At 51.4% G+C, this 16,562-nt stretch overlaps 2 protein-coding genes across 5 annotated transcripts in view; both read right to left on the minus strand.

Annotated features, from left to right (window-relative positions):
- The window catches only part of LOC137418206 (uncharacterized), a 55,351-nt gene extending 43,488 nt beyond the window's left edge, over window positions 1-11,863 (minus strand). Inside the window, exon 1 of one of the 4 annotated variants that reach the window (XM_078777679.1) lies at window positions 11,543-11,863. The gene's annotated coding sequence lies outside the window, so the exon portion shown is untranslated. The remainder of the gene's footprint in view (window positions 1-11,542) is intronic. The other 3 variants (XM_078777681.1, XM_078777676.1, XM_078777677.1) reach the window with 3 other exon arrangements.
- The window catches only part of LOC144892216 (uncharacterized), a 256,345-nt gene that overhangs the window by 43,488 nt on the left and 196,295 nt on the right, over window positions 1-16,562 (minus strand). The window lies entirely within an intron of this gene.

A 16,562-nucleotide genomic window follows, 5' to 3' on the forward strand; every position in this document is an offset into this window, starting at 1 on the left:
CTGTTTGGTGGACGATACAACACACATATGAACAAGAGGTAGGAGCGAAGGGGAAGCCGTAGCCAGAGGTATTCCTGGGGGTGAGGTGGAGAGAGTGCAGTGCAGGGCGAGTGAGGAAGAGAGTTTTTGATAAAGATAGCAACCCTACCTCCAGGACGAGGCTTAGGTCTATCATACCGGAGGAGGGAGTAACCCAGGAGAGATACTAAGGAATCAGACATCATGAAGGAGGAAAGTTTCTGTTAAGCAGATCACGTCTGGTTTGTCAGAAGCAACCTGCATGGAGAGATCAGTTAAGTTTGAACGAAGGCCCCGGATGTTTGAGGTCCATAGCGTTAATGAAGAGGAAGGGGGAGCATCGGATACAGAACAGGGGGGAGGAGGGGTAGGGTAAGATGTGGAAGAGGTGGAAGAGGTAGGGAGAGCTGTTGAAGGTGTGTCAGAGATTTCAGAATAGCTCGGCGAAAGGGAAGGATGGGGCGGACAAAAGGTTTGATGGTGATTGGGTGAGGCACAATGAGGTGTTATTTGAGGAGGGGGAAGAGCGAGGCAGAAGGTTGGGGGAGATGGAGGTGCCAGTTGGAAGGGGGAAGAAGCGGGGAGGATGCTTTGAGGAGGAGGGGTGAGAGGGGGGAAATAGAGAAGAAATGAGGGTGGGGAGATTTGAAAGGGAGGGGCTAGGGGGGAGTCTGGGCAGAGAGGGGTGAGGGGGAGTCTTGGAGGGGAGGGGTGTGGGGGGAGTTTCGGAGAGAATGGGGCAAGGGGGGAGATTTGAAAGGGATGGGTGATGGGGAGGATTTGGCGGGGAGGGGCAAGGGGGAATATTTGAAAGGGATCGGATATGGGGGAGATTTGGAGGGGAGGGATGAGGGGGGAGTCTTGGAGGGGAGGGGTGTAGGGGGAGTTTAGGAGGGAAGGGGGCAAGGGGGGAGATTTGAAAGGGATGGGTGATGGGGAAGATTTGGAGGGGAGGGGTGATGGGGAAGATTTGGAGGGGAGGGGTGATGGGGAAGATTTGGAGGGGAGGGGTGAGATTGGATTTTAGAAAGTGTGCGATTAATGGGAAACGAACATTTATTGCAAAATGAGTTTCTTGTGACCTTCGAGTCAAAAATACGTTTAAGGACGCTGGAGGGGGGGGGGGGGGGGGGTGGAGGGCAGGAGAGTTTAGGGAATGTAGAAAAGAGGCACTGTAAGAGATGGAATTTTTTGGGGGGATGAATAGATTTCGTGAGCAAGTCGAAAGCAACCTTTTGAAGAAGAAGAAGAAAAAGATGTTATAATATATGACAGAATACAGAACTAGAGGGGAAAGATTAAACATTTGAAAGTTTAACAGTGAAAACTATCTGGGGAAATGGGGGAGAAACACGTGGTCGAAGAACGAACGAACGAATAAACGAATAAGAACAGAGAAGGAAATGTTTTTTTTGATTATTTTTTTTGTTTTGAGTTGAGATTTTAAACAAGGAAGTAGGCTATGGGGTGAAAAGACTGGGAAAAACAGAGAACGAAAGTTATTGGAGCACAAACGACGGACCGCTGAGAGAAAAACAAAGCCTCAAGGTTGGACACTGTACAAGGCCTCAAAAGACAAACACGAATTAACACGATTTTCCATACAGGTATGAAAGATTTACACTGAGAATCTTCCTCGGGACACACTATACGTACACACACCATAAAATAAATACAGTTATAACGAAAATACAAAAGGGAACAATTACTTAACTTCGATTTCGATGGAGAGCGTGGACAGCTGCGAATAAACGAAACCTCGCCGGCAAGAACGGAAGCGGAAGAGACACGCCAGAGACAGACATAGACGGGCATGCCAGAGACAAACACAGACGGACAGACACAGCCGGACAGACACAGATTACACACATGGACATACAAAACATGTTTTTTATTTTCCTCTCACTGCAATTGTCTCACACACACGTTCCAAAGCGTCTCCACTTTCCTGGAAGTTAAACTTTTCAGGTTCAACACGCATAATCCTGTCATCCCAGAAACTAGGTTTGTGCTTGGATGGGAGACGTATACATCGAAGGCTGGGTGTTGTACGCTTCGCACGGCAGAGCCAGAAACAGAACGGCACGCCAGAGATGGGCACAGACCGGCACGCCAGAGACAGGCACAGACCGGCACGCCAGAGACAGGCACAGACCGGCACGCCAGAGACAGGCACAGACCGGCACGCCAGAGACAGGCACGCCAGAGACAGGCACAGACCGGCACGCCAGAGACAGGCACAGACCGGCACGCCAGAGACAGGCACAGACCGGCACGCCAGAGACAGGCACAGACCGGCACGCCAGAGACAGGCACGCCAGAGACAGGCACAGACCGGCACGCCAGAGACAGGCACGCCAGAGACAGGCACAGACCGGCACGCCAGAGACAGGCACAGACCGGCACGCCAGAGACAGGCACAGACCGGCACGCCAGAGACAGGCACAGACCGGCACGCCAGAGACAGGCACAGACCGGCACGCCAGAGACAGGCACAGACCGGCACGCCAGAGACAGGCACAGACCGGCACGCCAGAGACAGGCACAGACCGGCACGCCAGAGACAGGCACAGACCGGCACGCCAGAGACAGGCACAGACCGGCACGCCAGAGACAGGCACAGACCGGCACGCCAGAGACAGGCACAGACCGGCACGCCAGAGACAGGCACAGACCGGCACGCCAGAGACAGGCACAGACCGGCACGCCAGAGACAGGCACAGACCGGCACGCCAGAGACAGGCACAGACCGGCACGCCAGAGACAGGCACAGACCGGCACGCCAGAGACAGGCACAGACCGGCACGCCAGAGACAGGCAAAGACCGGCACGCCAGAGACAGGCACAGACCGGCACGCCAGAGACAGGCACAGACCGGCACGCCAGAGACAGGCACAGACCGGCACGCCAGAGACAGGCACAGACCGGCACGCCATAGACAGGCACAGACCGGCACGCCAGAGACAGGCACAGACCGGCACGCCAGAGACAGGCACAGAACGGCACGCCAGAGACAGGCACAGACCGGCACGCCAGAGACAGGCACAGACCGGCACGCCAGAGACAGGCACAGACCGGCACGCCAGAGACAGGCACAGACCGGCACGCCAGAGACAGGCACAGACCGGCACGCCAGAGACAGGCACAGACCGGCACGCCAGAGACAGGCACAGACCGGCACGCCAGAGACAGGCACAGACCGGCACGCCAGAGACAGGCACAGACCGGCACGCCAGAGACAGGCACAGACCGGCACGCCAGAGACAGGCACAGACCGGCACGCCAGAGACAGGAACAGACCGGCACGCCAGAGACAGGCACAGACCGGCACGCCAGAGACAGGCACAGACCGGCACGCCAGAGACAGGCACAGACCGGCACGCCAGAGACAGGCACAGACCGGCACGCCAGAGACAGGCACAGACCGGCACGCCAGAGACAGGCACAGACCGGCACGCCAGAGACAGGCACAGACCGGCACGCCAGAGACAGGCACAGACCGGCACGCCAGAGACAGGCACAGACCGGCACGCCAGAGACAGGCACAGACCGGCACGCCAGACACAGGCACAGACCGGCACGCCAGAGACAGGCACAGACCGGCACGCCAGAGACAGGCACAGACCGGCACGCCAGAGACAGGCACAGACCGGCACGCCAGAGACAGGCACAGACCGGCACGCCAGAGACAGGCACAGACCGGCACGCCAGAGACAGGCACAGACCGGCACGCCAGAGACAGGCACAGACCGGCACGCCAGAGACAGGCACAGACCGGCACGCCAGAGACAGGCACAGACCGGCACGCCAGAGACAGGCACAGACCGGCACGCCAGAGACAGGCACAGACCGGCACGCCAGAGACAGGCACAGACCGGCACGCCAGAGACAGGCACAGACCGGCACGCCAGAGACAGGCACAGACCGGCACGCCAGAGACAGGCACAGACCGGCACGCCAGAGACAGACACAGACCGGCACGCCAGAGACAGTCACAGACGGGCACGCCAGAGACAGTCACAGACGGGCACGCCAGAGACAGTCACAGACGGGCACGCCAGAGACAGTCACAGACGGCCACGCCAGAGACAGTCACAGACGGGCACGCCAGAGACAGTCACAGACGGGCACGCCAGAGACAGTCACAGACGGGCACGCCAGAGACAGTCACAGACGGCCACGCCAGAGACAGTCACAGACGGGCACGCCAGAGACAGACACAGACGGGCACGCCAGAGACAGACACAGACGGGCACGCCAGAGACAGACACAGACGGGCACGCCAGAGACAGACACCGACCGGCACGCCAGAGACAGACACAGACCGGCACGCCAGAGACAGACACAGACACAGACACAGACCGGCACGCCAGAGACAGACACAGACACAGACCGGCACGCCAGAGACAGACACAGACACAGACCGGCACGCCAGAGACAGACACAGACACAGACACAGACCGGCACGCCAGAGACAGACACAGACCGGCACGCCAGAGACAGACACAGACCGGCACGCCAGAGACAGACACAGACCGGCATGCCAGAGACAGTCACAGACGGGCACGCCAGAGACAGTCACAGACGGGCACGCCAGAGACAGTCACAGACGGGCACGCCAGAGACAGTCACAGACGGCCACGCCAGAGACAGTCACAGACGGGCACGCCAGAGACAGACACAGACGGGCACGCCAGAGACAGACACAGACGGGCACGCCAGAGACAGACACCGACCGGCACGCCAGAGACAGACACCGACCGGCACGCCAGAGACAGACACAGACCGGCACGCCAGAGACAGACACAGACACAGACACAGACCGGCACGCCAGAGACAGACACAGACACAGACCGGCACGCCAGAGACAGACACAGACACAGACCGGCACGCCAGAGACAGACACAGACACAGACACAGACCGGCACGCCAGAGACAGACACAGACCGGCACGCCAGAGACAGACACAGACCGGCACACCAGAGACAGACACAGACCGGCATGCCAGAGACAGACACAGACCGGCACGCCGGAGACAGACACAGACCGGCACGCCGTAGACAGACACAGACCGGCACGCCAGAGACAGACACAGACCGGCATGCCAGAGACAGACACAGACCGGCACGCCGGAGACAGACACAGACCGGCACGCCAGAGACAGACACAGACCGGCACGCCAGAGACAGACACAGACCGGCACGGCAGAGACAGGCACAGCAGAGTGTTACGTGGTCCTCCCGGTGACGACCTGGTCTCGGTGACCCCCGGACCGTGAGAGGAACTCCGCCAGAAAGATCTATGATTTATACGCTTTCGTAACGCAATCAATATGAATTCCAGTCAATAAGAAACCCCACACCAAGGATCCGGATTAATCAATAATATATTCCCCAATCCATCAACAACCATCAACAATCAATCACCCATTACTAAGATGGCCATCTTATATATGTCCCCCCTTTCCCCACTCACGACCCCTCGATAGTCACTGTCCCTCACAATGTCTCTGGGCCCCTCCAGACCAAGGTGAAGGTCGACTTCTCTGCACACGGGCGGTTGAATGGACCCCTGGCTGACGTGCTCCAAACGTGCACGTCACGTACCGGGACCTGCTGCTGCAGCGCACACCTCCTTGCAAAGCAAAGCGGGCAAAGCAAAGCGCGGCTCGCAGAGCGCGCGAGGCCCAAGGTGCGACCCGTACACGCCCTCGGAGGCGTCGAGGCAAAGTGCCGGACGCTTGGTTCCTTCCAGGAAGCCACGGCAATCTGACACGTAACAGGCAATCACCCTGCGCAGGTAGCTCCTCTCGCCTTGCGGGCGTTTCAAACTCAGCGTTCTCAACGCAAATCAATATTGACACCGCTCGCGTCGGAGCTGGGCGAGGAAGAGGAAGACGGCCGCTTCTCCCGCCTCGTCTTTTTTTCTTCCGTTTCCGGTCTCCTTTTCCCCAGAAGGGCTCCTGACCCTTTAATCACAACAACCTTTAATAGAATATACATTAATAAGAAATGACCTGAATAGTAATTCACATAAATTCACATAAATCCGTAACACTCCCCCCCTTCAAGAAAGAAAGTTTGAACCCAGCGAAAACTTTCTTTGCCGGCCAACTTTGATAAACCAACCAGATAACTCACACCCCCAAATCCTCAGTTCCCCCCAGGCACAATTATCACTTAAAAATAAAGCAACAAAATTTCACAAAAACCCCCAGATTAATTCACTCTGGACAAAGCGTCAACAACTTCTAGTTGCTCTTGGATGGAGGCCCAGCTGAGTACTCACTACATGGACGCCTTAAGGAATGTGGGGTTCACGGTTAGTCCGGGGAGGAAAGTTCATTACATGGACGCCTTTAAGAACGTGGAGTTCACGGTTAGTCCGTGCAGGAACGTTCCCTACCGGGACGCCTTTTAAGAATGTGGCGTTCACGGTTAGCCCGTGTAGGAGCCCAGGCTCGGCGGCTCCGCCGTATATAGAGTGCTTCAACTTCTCCGGACTCCTAACAGTTACGGTGGGACCCCTTGTCCCCACAGACCTGACTGGCGGTCTCCTTCTCGGCCAGTCCTCTGCCAATCATTCTTTCGGGAGATGCCGTAACTCTGGGAGCCTCCATAGTAATATCGGCTGCTGCCAACACCAAAACTACCGCCAAGTGGTCCTCTTCTGTAGACCTCTCGACGCCTACGAAATGCCTTCCCTACTGTTATGGTCCGACCTTCCAAATCCTTACCATTCCAATTCTTCTCTGCCTCCCTGGCGTCTCTTGTGCTTGCAAACGTGACAAAGCCGAACCCTCTTGACCGTTGCGTTTCCTTGTCTTTTACCACCCGCACTTCCACCAGCAGCCCATATCTGTTGAAGACAGAGGTCAGAACTTCTTCCTCTGTGTTGAAGTTCAGTCCCCCTACAAATAACTTGGAACTTTTGTCGCCATCCCGAGCTGGTGTGGTGTTATTTTCCCTGCTGTGCTCTTTACCAACCCTCGGGTTACCATAAATTTGCCCCCCGGCCAAATCATTCCCGATAATCACAGATACTCCCTCTACAGGAAGCGTGGCTTGTAAACCGACGGTGACCGGTCCTGACACCAAATCGGATTCCAAATGGATGACATGAAGTGGGGCACTAACACAGCCACCGATCCCTTGTAACCGAACACTATCACCAGTTGCGGTACTCTTTGATGTCCTCATGGACACACTGTTGAAATTCCTCCACCAGGATCAAGTCACGCAATGCTTCGAAGTCGTTCCCGACTCCTTTTGACTCACACCACCGATCAAACATGTTTTCTTTCACTCTGGCAAACTCCACATGGGTCTCACTCTCCCTCTTCCTGGCATTCCTGAATTTTTGCCGGTAAGCTTCAGGAACCAACTCATAGGCTTTGAGGATGTGCTTCTTCAATACCTCATAATCTGCACATTGGTCCATTGGTAGCGCCGAATAAATATCTTGAGCTTTACCCACCAGCACACTTTGCACTAGTATGGTCCAGGCCTCCTCCGGCCAGTTTAACTGGCGAGCCACTTTCTCAAAGTGTGGAAAAAATTTAGCGACTTCCTTTTCACTGAAGGGTGGAACCAGCCTCACATGTCTGCCCACATCCCAGGTGTTCTGGCTAGGTGTCGACCCCGTCAGCAAGGGTGGTACCTCTCCCCGTTCTCTCATTAAATCCAGCTCCTTGAATTTAATTTCTTGCTGAAGCGCCAGATCACGTTCCTTCAACTCCCTTTCGGCTTTTCTCTCCTCTGCTTCGAGTTCCCTGGCAGCTCTCCTCTCCTCTGCTTTTCTACCTTCTAACCTTTCCTGGAGTTCTCGTTCCACTCTCCTTTCCTCTGCTTGTTTCTCTTCTCTCCTCTCTTCTGCTTTCCTTTGTTCTTCTGCTCTTTCCTTTTCTGCTTTCCTTTCTTCTTCTGCTCTTTCCTTTTCTGCTTTCCTTTCTTCTTCTGCTCTTTCCTTTTCTGCTTTCCTTTCTTCTTCTGCTCTTTCCTTTTCTGCTTTCCTTTCTTCTTCTGCTCTTTCCTTTTCTGCTTTCCTTTCTTCTTCTGCTCTTTCCTTTTCTGCTTTCCTTTCTTCTTCTTTTAACCTTTCCTGGAGTTCTCGTTCCACTCTCCTTTCCTCTGCTTGTTTCTCTTCTCTCCTCTCTTCTGCTTTCCTTTCCTCTTCTTTGATCCGTTCCTGGCTCCGTAATTGCAACTCCAGTTTCCGGAGCTCAACGTCTTCTGGTTCTTCGGGTAGCCATTCCCAGGCTAACTCGTCCCATGTTCCTAACCCCACCATAGACTATCACCGTGGTCTGCAACTCTGCCTTCCTCAAATTAGTTCGGACCTCCAAGTTAAAATGTTTGGCCAATTTCAAGAGGTCCGATTTTAGTAATGCTCGGAACTGTGCCTCACTAGGGGTTACCGCAAAGTTCTGTGCCACAAACGCCATGGTGACTACTGGAAACACCTGTTAACCTTCACCCCAGAAATTTCCAACAAAGAAAAGCAACAGTATTACTATTATTGCTATTTTTTTTTTATTTTTTTTTTGTTGTTGTTGTTTTGTCGACAGAGCAAAACAATTTTGGGAACGTTGGAAAAGTTCCCACTCTTGGGAATTCTTTCCCGGACTAAAATTTAGAAAATTTTATACATCCCTGACGTAGACCCAATTGCGAATCCACAAATTGTAATTTGGACGAGCCCCCAATTTCTGTTACGTGGTCCTCCCGGTGACTACCTGGTCTCGGTGACCCCCGGACCGCGAGAGGAACTCCGCCAGAGAGATCTATGATTTATACGCTTTCGTAACGCAATCAATATGAATTCTAGTCAATAAGAAACCCCACACCAAGGATCCGGATTAATCAATAATATATTCCCCAATCCATCAACAACCATCAACACTCAATCACCCATTACTAAGATGGCCATCTTATATATGTCCCCCCTTTCCCCACTCACGACCCCTCGATAGTCACTGTCCCTCACAATGTCTCTGGGCCCCTCCAGACCAAGGTGAAGGTCGACTTCTCCGCACACGGGCGGTTGAATGGACCCCTGGCTGACATGCTCCAAACGTGCACATCACGTACCGGGACCTGCTGCTGCAGCGCACACCTCCTTGCAAAGCAAAGCGGGCAAAGCAAAGCGCGGCTCGCAAAGCGCACGAGGCCCAAGGTGCGACCCGTACACGCCCTCGGAGGCATCGAGGCGAACAGTGCCGGACGCTTGGTTCCTTCCAGGAAGCCACGGCAATCTGACACGTAACAGGCAATCACCCCGCGCAGGTAGCTCCTCTTGCCTTGCGGGCGTTTCAAACTCAGCGTTCTCAACGCAAATCAATATCGACACCGCTCGCGTCGGAGCTGGGCGAGGAAGAGGAAAACGGCCGCTTCTCCCGCCTTGTGTCTTTTTTTCTTCCGTTTCCGGTCTCCTTTTCCCCAGAAGGGCTCCTGACCCTTTAATCACAACAACCTTTAATAGAATATACATTTATAAGAAATGACCTGAATAGTAATTCCCATAAATTCACATAAATCCGTAACAAGAGACAGGCACAGCAGAGACAGGCACAGACCGGCACGCCAGAGACAGACACAGACCGACACGCCAGAGACAGACACAGACCGGCACGCCAGAGACAGACACAGACCGGCACGCCAGAGACAGGCACAGACCGGCACGCCAGAGACAGGCACAGACCGGCACGCCAGAGACAGGCACAGACCGGCACGGCAGAGACAGGCACAGACCGGCACGGCAGAGACAGGCACAGACCGGCACGGCAGAGACAGGCACAGACCGGCACGGCAGAGACAGGCACAGACCGGCACGGCAGAGACAGGCACAGACCGGCACGGCAGAGACAGGCACAGACCGGCACGGCAGAGACAGGCACAGACCGGCACGGCAGAGACAGGCACAGACCGGCACGGCAGAGACCGGCACAGGCCGGCACGGCAGAGACAGGCACAGGCCGGTACGGCAGAGACAGGCACAGGCCGGTACGGCAGAGACAGGCACAGGCCGCCACGGCAGAGACAGGCACAGGCCGGCACGGCAGAGACAGGCACAGGCCGGCACGGCAGAGACAGGCACAGGCCGGCACGGCAGAGACAGGCACAGGCCGGCACAGACAGGCACAGGCCGGCACGGCAGAGACAGGCACAGGCCGGCACGGCAGAGACAGGCACAGGCCGGCACGGCAGAGACAGGCACAGGCCGGCACGGCAGAGACAGGCACAGGCCGGCACGGCAGAGACAGGCACAGGCCGGCACGGCAGAGACAGGCACAGGCCGGCACGGCAGAGACAGGCACAGGCCGGCACGGCAGAGACAGGCACAGGCCGGCACGGCAGAGACAGGCACAGGCCGGCACGGCAGAGACAGGCACAGGCCGGCACGGCAGAGACAGGCACAGGCCGGCACGGCAGAGACAGGCACAGGCCGGCACGGCAGAGACAGGCACAGGCCGGCACGGCAGAGACAGGCACAGGCCGGCACGGCAGAGACAGGCACAGGCCGGCATGGCAGAGACAGGCACAGGCCGGCACAGGCCGGCACGGCAGAGACAGGCACAGGCCGGCACGGCAGAGACAGGCACAGGCCGGCACGGCAGACACAGACCGGCACGGCAGACAGACACAGACCGGCACGGCAGAGACAGACAGACACGGACTCGCAGTTCTGGAATTCCAGATTAATTTCCTCGAGTCCAATTTAAGCAAGGATGGAATCTCAGTGGGAAGATAAACCAGGAATGTTACATTTTAGACCCACAGGATCTTTTTGATATTTCTAGATTACGAATCAGGTTTTCCATCGACATTTAAGTTGTGAACGTTAAATATCCACCAGAAGAGGGAAAGTAGATAATTGTACATCGTTCCGGTAGGTACATCGTACATACATAATTGTACATCGTTACGGTACATCGTACATACATAATTGAATTGTACATCGTTACGGTACATCGTACATACATAATTGTACATCGTTACGGTACATCGTACATACATAATTGTACATCGTTACGGTACATCGTACATACATAATTGTACATCGTTACGGTACATCGTACATACATAATTGTACATCGTTACGGTACATCGTACATACATAATTGTACATCGTTACGGTACATCGTACATACATAATTGTACATCGTTACGGTACATCGTACATACATAATTGTACATCGTTACGGTACATCGTACATACATAATTGTACATCGTTACGGTACATCGTATATACATAATTGTACATAATTGTACATCGTACCCTTGTTACACCTCGTCATTTACAGGTCACATTGGATATACAAATTAATTATAAACACTTTCTGACTGATTTGTAGTTAAAATGAAGAAAGAGGTTTAATTCATCGTTGTGGGAAGTTTCGTGATGACGTGAAATAAAACAACGTGGTGAATGAAACACAACGAGTGAAAAAACACCTCATTAAATGAACAATCAAATACCTCATCGTACATTAATGAGAGGTAAAATGAGAATCTCAGAACAAACCTCTTCAGATCAAACCACATGAACCTTCGTCACAGGAACAGTTACAGTACGACGTTCAGGGGAAGATCAACCAGAAGTTCTTTGTCCGTAACAGAGTCTTCTTCCTCTTCTTATTTGGTGGTGTTTTCACTGCCGTCGCGAGGATCTATATACACCACGTACCTAAATACTTCGGATATGGATACTGGAGGTTTATAATTATATTACTTGCTCCGTTCCTTTAATACATTTTAAAACTGATTTGTAGGATCGAGGATACTTCTGAGTTCGACGGAGAAATCCATTGGGTGGACCTGACCACGTGATCCCCACGTGACGGACAGTGTGCGGTCGACGCGATCTGAGCTCCTCATTTCGAGGGCAGAAAGAGAAAACATGATCCAAATCCTCGGGAACCTCACACCGGCCACACAACCCCGTCGGGTGACGTCATATCTGATGTTGGTGGAAGTTGAGAGAACAGTGTCCGAGTCGAAGCTTACGTAAGATTGTCCGATCCCTTCGGGAGAGCCGAGGAAACGAGCCAGAGAATTGAACCAAATGGTGAACCTCGTGGCACCATCTCCCCTTGGTGGAGAAAACTCCCATTGAGATTTACATTCATTGTTGATTTGATTAAATTACTAGTACCGACTGCAAAGCCGCAATGAGCCGGCGAAGCCAAAGCCTCTTGCCACTATTTTACCCATCACTATGGTATCAGTAGGTTAGGTCGTTGGTAGTAGGTAGGTGTAGTAGTTACCGTACCTGGTAAGACTTGGTAAAAGAGAAGAGCAGACAGTCCTCTCCAATACCTGCATACCTCTTGCCACTATTTTACCCATCACCATGGCATCAGTAGGTTAGGTAGTTGGTAGTAGGTAGGTAGGTAGTTGGTAGTAGGTAGGTGTAGTAGGTACCGTACCTGGTAAGACTTGGTAAAAGAGAAGAGCAGACAGTCCTCCCCAATACCTGCATACAATAAATGTCACAAGAAGCTTAAGGAAGTAACGATACGATGTGCTAGCTTAAGGCCTATTTTAAGAAGTAGGAAAATTCTCAAGCTCAAACAGTGAAAAAAACATGACCCATCACCAGGGACATCTACTGCAGCATATTCCCAAAAAGAAGACAATGGTGTCACATCCGATGGCTTTACTTGGTGCAACGTAAAAACCTCTCTCAAGTTACCACGGACTGTTGTCGAATCATGTTTCAGTGATGATAGCACTGGTGGAGGTTGTACCATTTTTCCTTTCATTTCGGTTCTTGTTCTTTCTCCGTAACAGACAACAGTGCCCAAAGCAATGACGATTTAGCTGAGGAAATTTGAGCATATGATGAGAACTATTTCGAGCAGTATATGCTTACGCGTGATTCGGTTGTTTTGCACCAACCTCGTTCCCGGCGTCGCAGACGTGTCGAGGGCGCTGGTAAGATGTCCTGTGTCGAGGGCGCTGATTGGCTGATTCGGTTCTCCAACGGCCACGAGATTTCTAAAAAATAATTTTTCGTCAATGTGAGAATATTTGACGCCGTTTTCACCGTCCGAAACGCGTAATAAGCTTGTAAAAAAATATTTTTTCAAATGCTCGAATCTCATTGGTTTTGGTCTTTGATGACGATTTTCGTTGAAGAAAACGAGGTTGGTCTTAACGTATTTTAATTACTAATGAGAGGTTTCATTAGATTATGAATCAAAGAACGACGGGTGAAACAAACTCCTATTGAACTTTTTCGCAATTGTTTTATGCAAACTTCCGCATCCGGTCGATGGCTGTCTCCAGCACTCCATCCAGTGAGTGATTTCATTTTAGAAATATTTTTGCAAATGCTCGACTCTCATTGGGTCCGGTGTTTGGTGACGCGTTTTGTTGAAGATAACCAGGCCCGTGCGGGCCGATGTTGGTCTTAAATTATTTTATGAATACATCGGAGGTGCATAAGATTGTGAATCAAACGACGACGGGTGAAAGAAACTCCTAATGAACGTTTTAAATTTGTTATGCATACTTCCGCATCCGCAAGATGGCTGCGTCCACTGCGCTTCGGATTCTCGAGCCAAGGCATAATCAGGTTTTCAACATAATACGTACTCGTTTATTGACAACACCGGCTTCGCCGGCAATTAAATTCGTTTTAAATTACTAGTACCGACTGCAAAGCCGCAATGAGCCGGCGAAGCCAAAACCTCTTGCCACTATTTTACCCATCACCATGGCATCAGTAGGTTAGGTAGTTGGTAGTAGGTAGGTAGGTAGTTGGTAGTAGGTAGGTAGGTCGTTGGTAGTAGGTAGGTGTAGTAGGTACCGTACCTGGTAAGACTTGGTAAAAGAGAAGAGCAGACAGTCCTCCCCAATGGCAATACCTGCATACAATAAATGTCACAAGAAGCTTAAGGAAGTAACTATACGATGTGCTAGCTTAAGGCCTATTTTTAACTGGGCTTAACATACGTTTTCACACTAAGTATGTAGTCTTCTAACTTCAGTCGCTGTCAGGCGCCAGGGCTGGTTCTCTGACTCTCCGGGCACGGCGGCTTCGTCCACCAGAAGAAGTTAGCTTGCAGTGATTAATTCGGTGACTTCCGTCTCAACTTCGGATATTTCCGGCCGTGAAAAACTATCCGTATTTCTAAACTAAATATGTAAACCGCTTATACCGTATTTCTGGCCGTGAAAAACTATCCCATACGGCCACGAGATTTCTAAAAAATAATTCTTCATCAATGTTAGAATATTTGACGCCGTTTTCACCGTCCGAAACACGTAATAGCTTAAAAAAAATTTTTTTTACAGATGCTCGAATCTCATTGGTTCTGGTGTTGGATGACGATTTTCGTTGAAGATAACGAGGTTGGTCTTAACGTATTTTAATTACTAATGAGAGGTTTCATTAGATTGTGAATCAAAGAATGACGGGTGAAACAAACTCCTATTGAACTTTTTCGCAATTGTTTTATGCAAACTTCCGCATCCGGTCGATGGCGCCCACGGCCCACCATTGAGCGCTTTCATTGGTTCTGGTGTTTGATGACGATTTTCGTTGAAGATAACGAGGTTGGTCTTAACGTATTTTAATTACTAATGAGAGGTTTCATTAGATTGTGAATCAAAGAACGACGGGTTAAACAAACTCCTATTGAACTTTTTCGCAATTGTTTTATGCAAACTTCCGCATCCGGTCGATGGCTGTCTCCAGCACTCCATCCAGTGAGTGATTTCATTTTAGAAATAATTTTTCAAATGCTCGAATCTCATTGGGTCCGGTGTTTGGTGACGCGTTTCGTTGAAGATAACCAGGCCCGTGCGGGCCGATGTTGGTCTTAAAGTATTTTAATAATACATCGGAGGTACATAAGATTGTGAATCAAACGACGACGGGTGAAAGAAACTCCTAAAGAACGTTTTAAATTTGTTATGCATACTTCCGCCTCCGCAAGATGGCTGCGCCCACTGCGCTTCGGATTCTCGAGCCAAGGCATAATCAGGTTTTCAACATAATACGTACTCGTTTATTGACAACACCGGCTTCGCTGGCTATTTTTTCAAATGCTCGTATCTCATTGGTTCAGGTGTCTGATGACGATTTTCGTTGAAGATAACGAGGTTGGTCTTAACGTATTTTAATTACTAATGAGAGGTCTCATTAGATTATGAATCAAAGAACGACGGGTGAAACAAACTCCTATTGAACTTTTTCGCAATTGTTTTATGCAAACTTCCGCATCCGGTCGATGGCACCCACCATTGAGCACTTTCATTTTAGAAATATTTTTGCAAATGCTCGACTCTCATTGGGTCCGGTGTTTGGTGACGCGTTTTCTTGAAGATAACCAGGCCCGTGCGGGCCGATGTTGGTCTTAAATTATTTTATTAATATATTGGAGGTGCATAAGATTGTGAATCAAACGACGACGGATGAAAGAAACTCCTAATGAACGTTTTAAATTTGTTATGCATACTTCCGCCTCCGCAAGATGGCTGCGCCCACTGCGCTTCGGATTCTCGAGCCAAGGCATAATCAGGTTTTCAACATAATACGTACTCGTTTATTGACAACACCGACTTCGCCGGCTATTACATTCTGTCTAATTATTAATTAATTTATATTATTAATAATTAATTAAAATTATTAAATTCTGTTTAATTAAATTCGAGAGTTCTGCCAGAACAGCGGAACTGGGCGTTCCGAATCCGACCTGAGAGCGCGTTTGTCTGCCTGGTCACGTGATTCATTCCCGCCAATGCCCACGTGGGCAGGAACCCAGCACAGGTCAACTGCCGTGTATGTCCGTGAAGTTAGCAACCTGAAGGTCATGCCTGTGACTTGCTACAGGTACTATGTAAACCTGTGCTAACCTGTTTCATGGTCAGGTTGTCACCGACTAAACCGACTCCCCCACCAGGTGTCCTGGTTCGGAGGGTGTTTGGATATGGACACCCAACAGGATTAAAAACAAAACCCGTCAAGGGGCGGAGGAGCTCCTCGTGAGCCAACGCCCATCCATATCTGGTGCCCAACTGTGTCTGCGGATGACCTCCTGCAGGTGGGTTACCTTTTTCAAGGAGTTATGTGGCAGGATTTGAACTCCGGCTCCCGTAAAACACAAGTAAAAGGACGATGAACCCGACAGTTCACCAGATGATGTGACTGGAGCAAAGCCTCAGGGACCCCCATTCTTTGAAGACAGGAGGTAAAGCATGGGGCAACTCTGATGTGTCAGGTTATGGTGTGTCTGGGTGGTGCTCTGTTGTTACCCTCCCTTGGAGTTCCCTTCGGATGCATGCAAAGTTTTGGGATGATACATTTTATCTTTGGAGTTATGGAAGACACACACACACACACACACACACACACACACACACACACACACACACACACACACACACACACACACACACACACACACACACACACACACACACACACACACACACACACACTCTCTCTCTTGTTGTTGTAGATTCACATTTGTTGTCTCGATCTCCATCAGCAGTTTCGTCGTTTAAGAAATCACGTCATTTTTCTTTCTTGTCTG

The sequence above is a fragment of the Myxine glutinosa genome, chromosome 5 (assembly GCF_964187855.1).
Source record: "Myxine glutinosa chromosome 5, kmMyxGlut1.1, whole genome shotgun sequence".
In the NCBI taxonomy this organism is placed as follows: Eukaryota; Metazoa; Chordata; class Myxini; order Myxiniformes; family Myxinidae; genus Myxine; species Myxine glutinosa.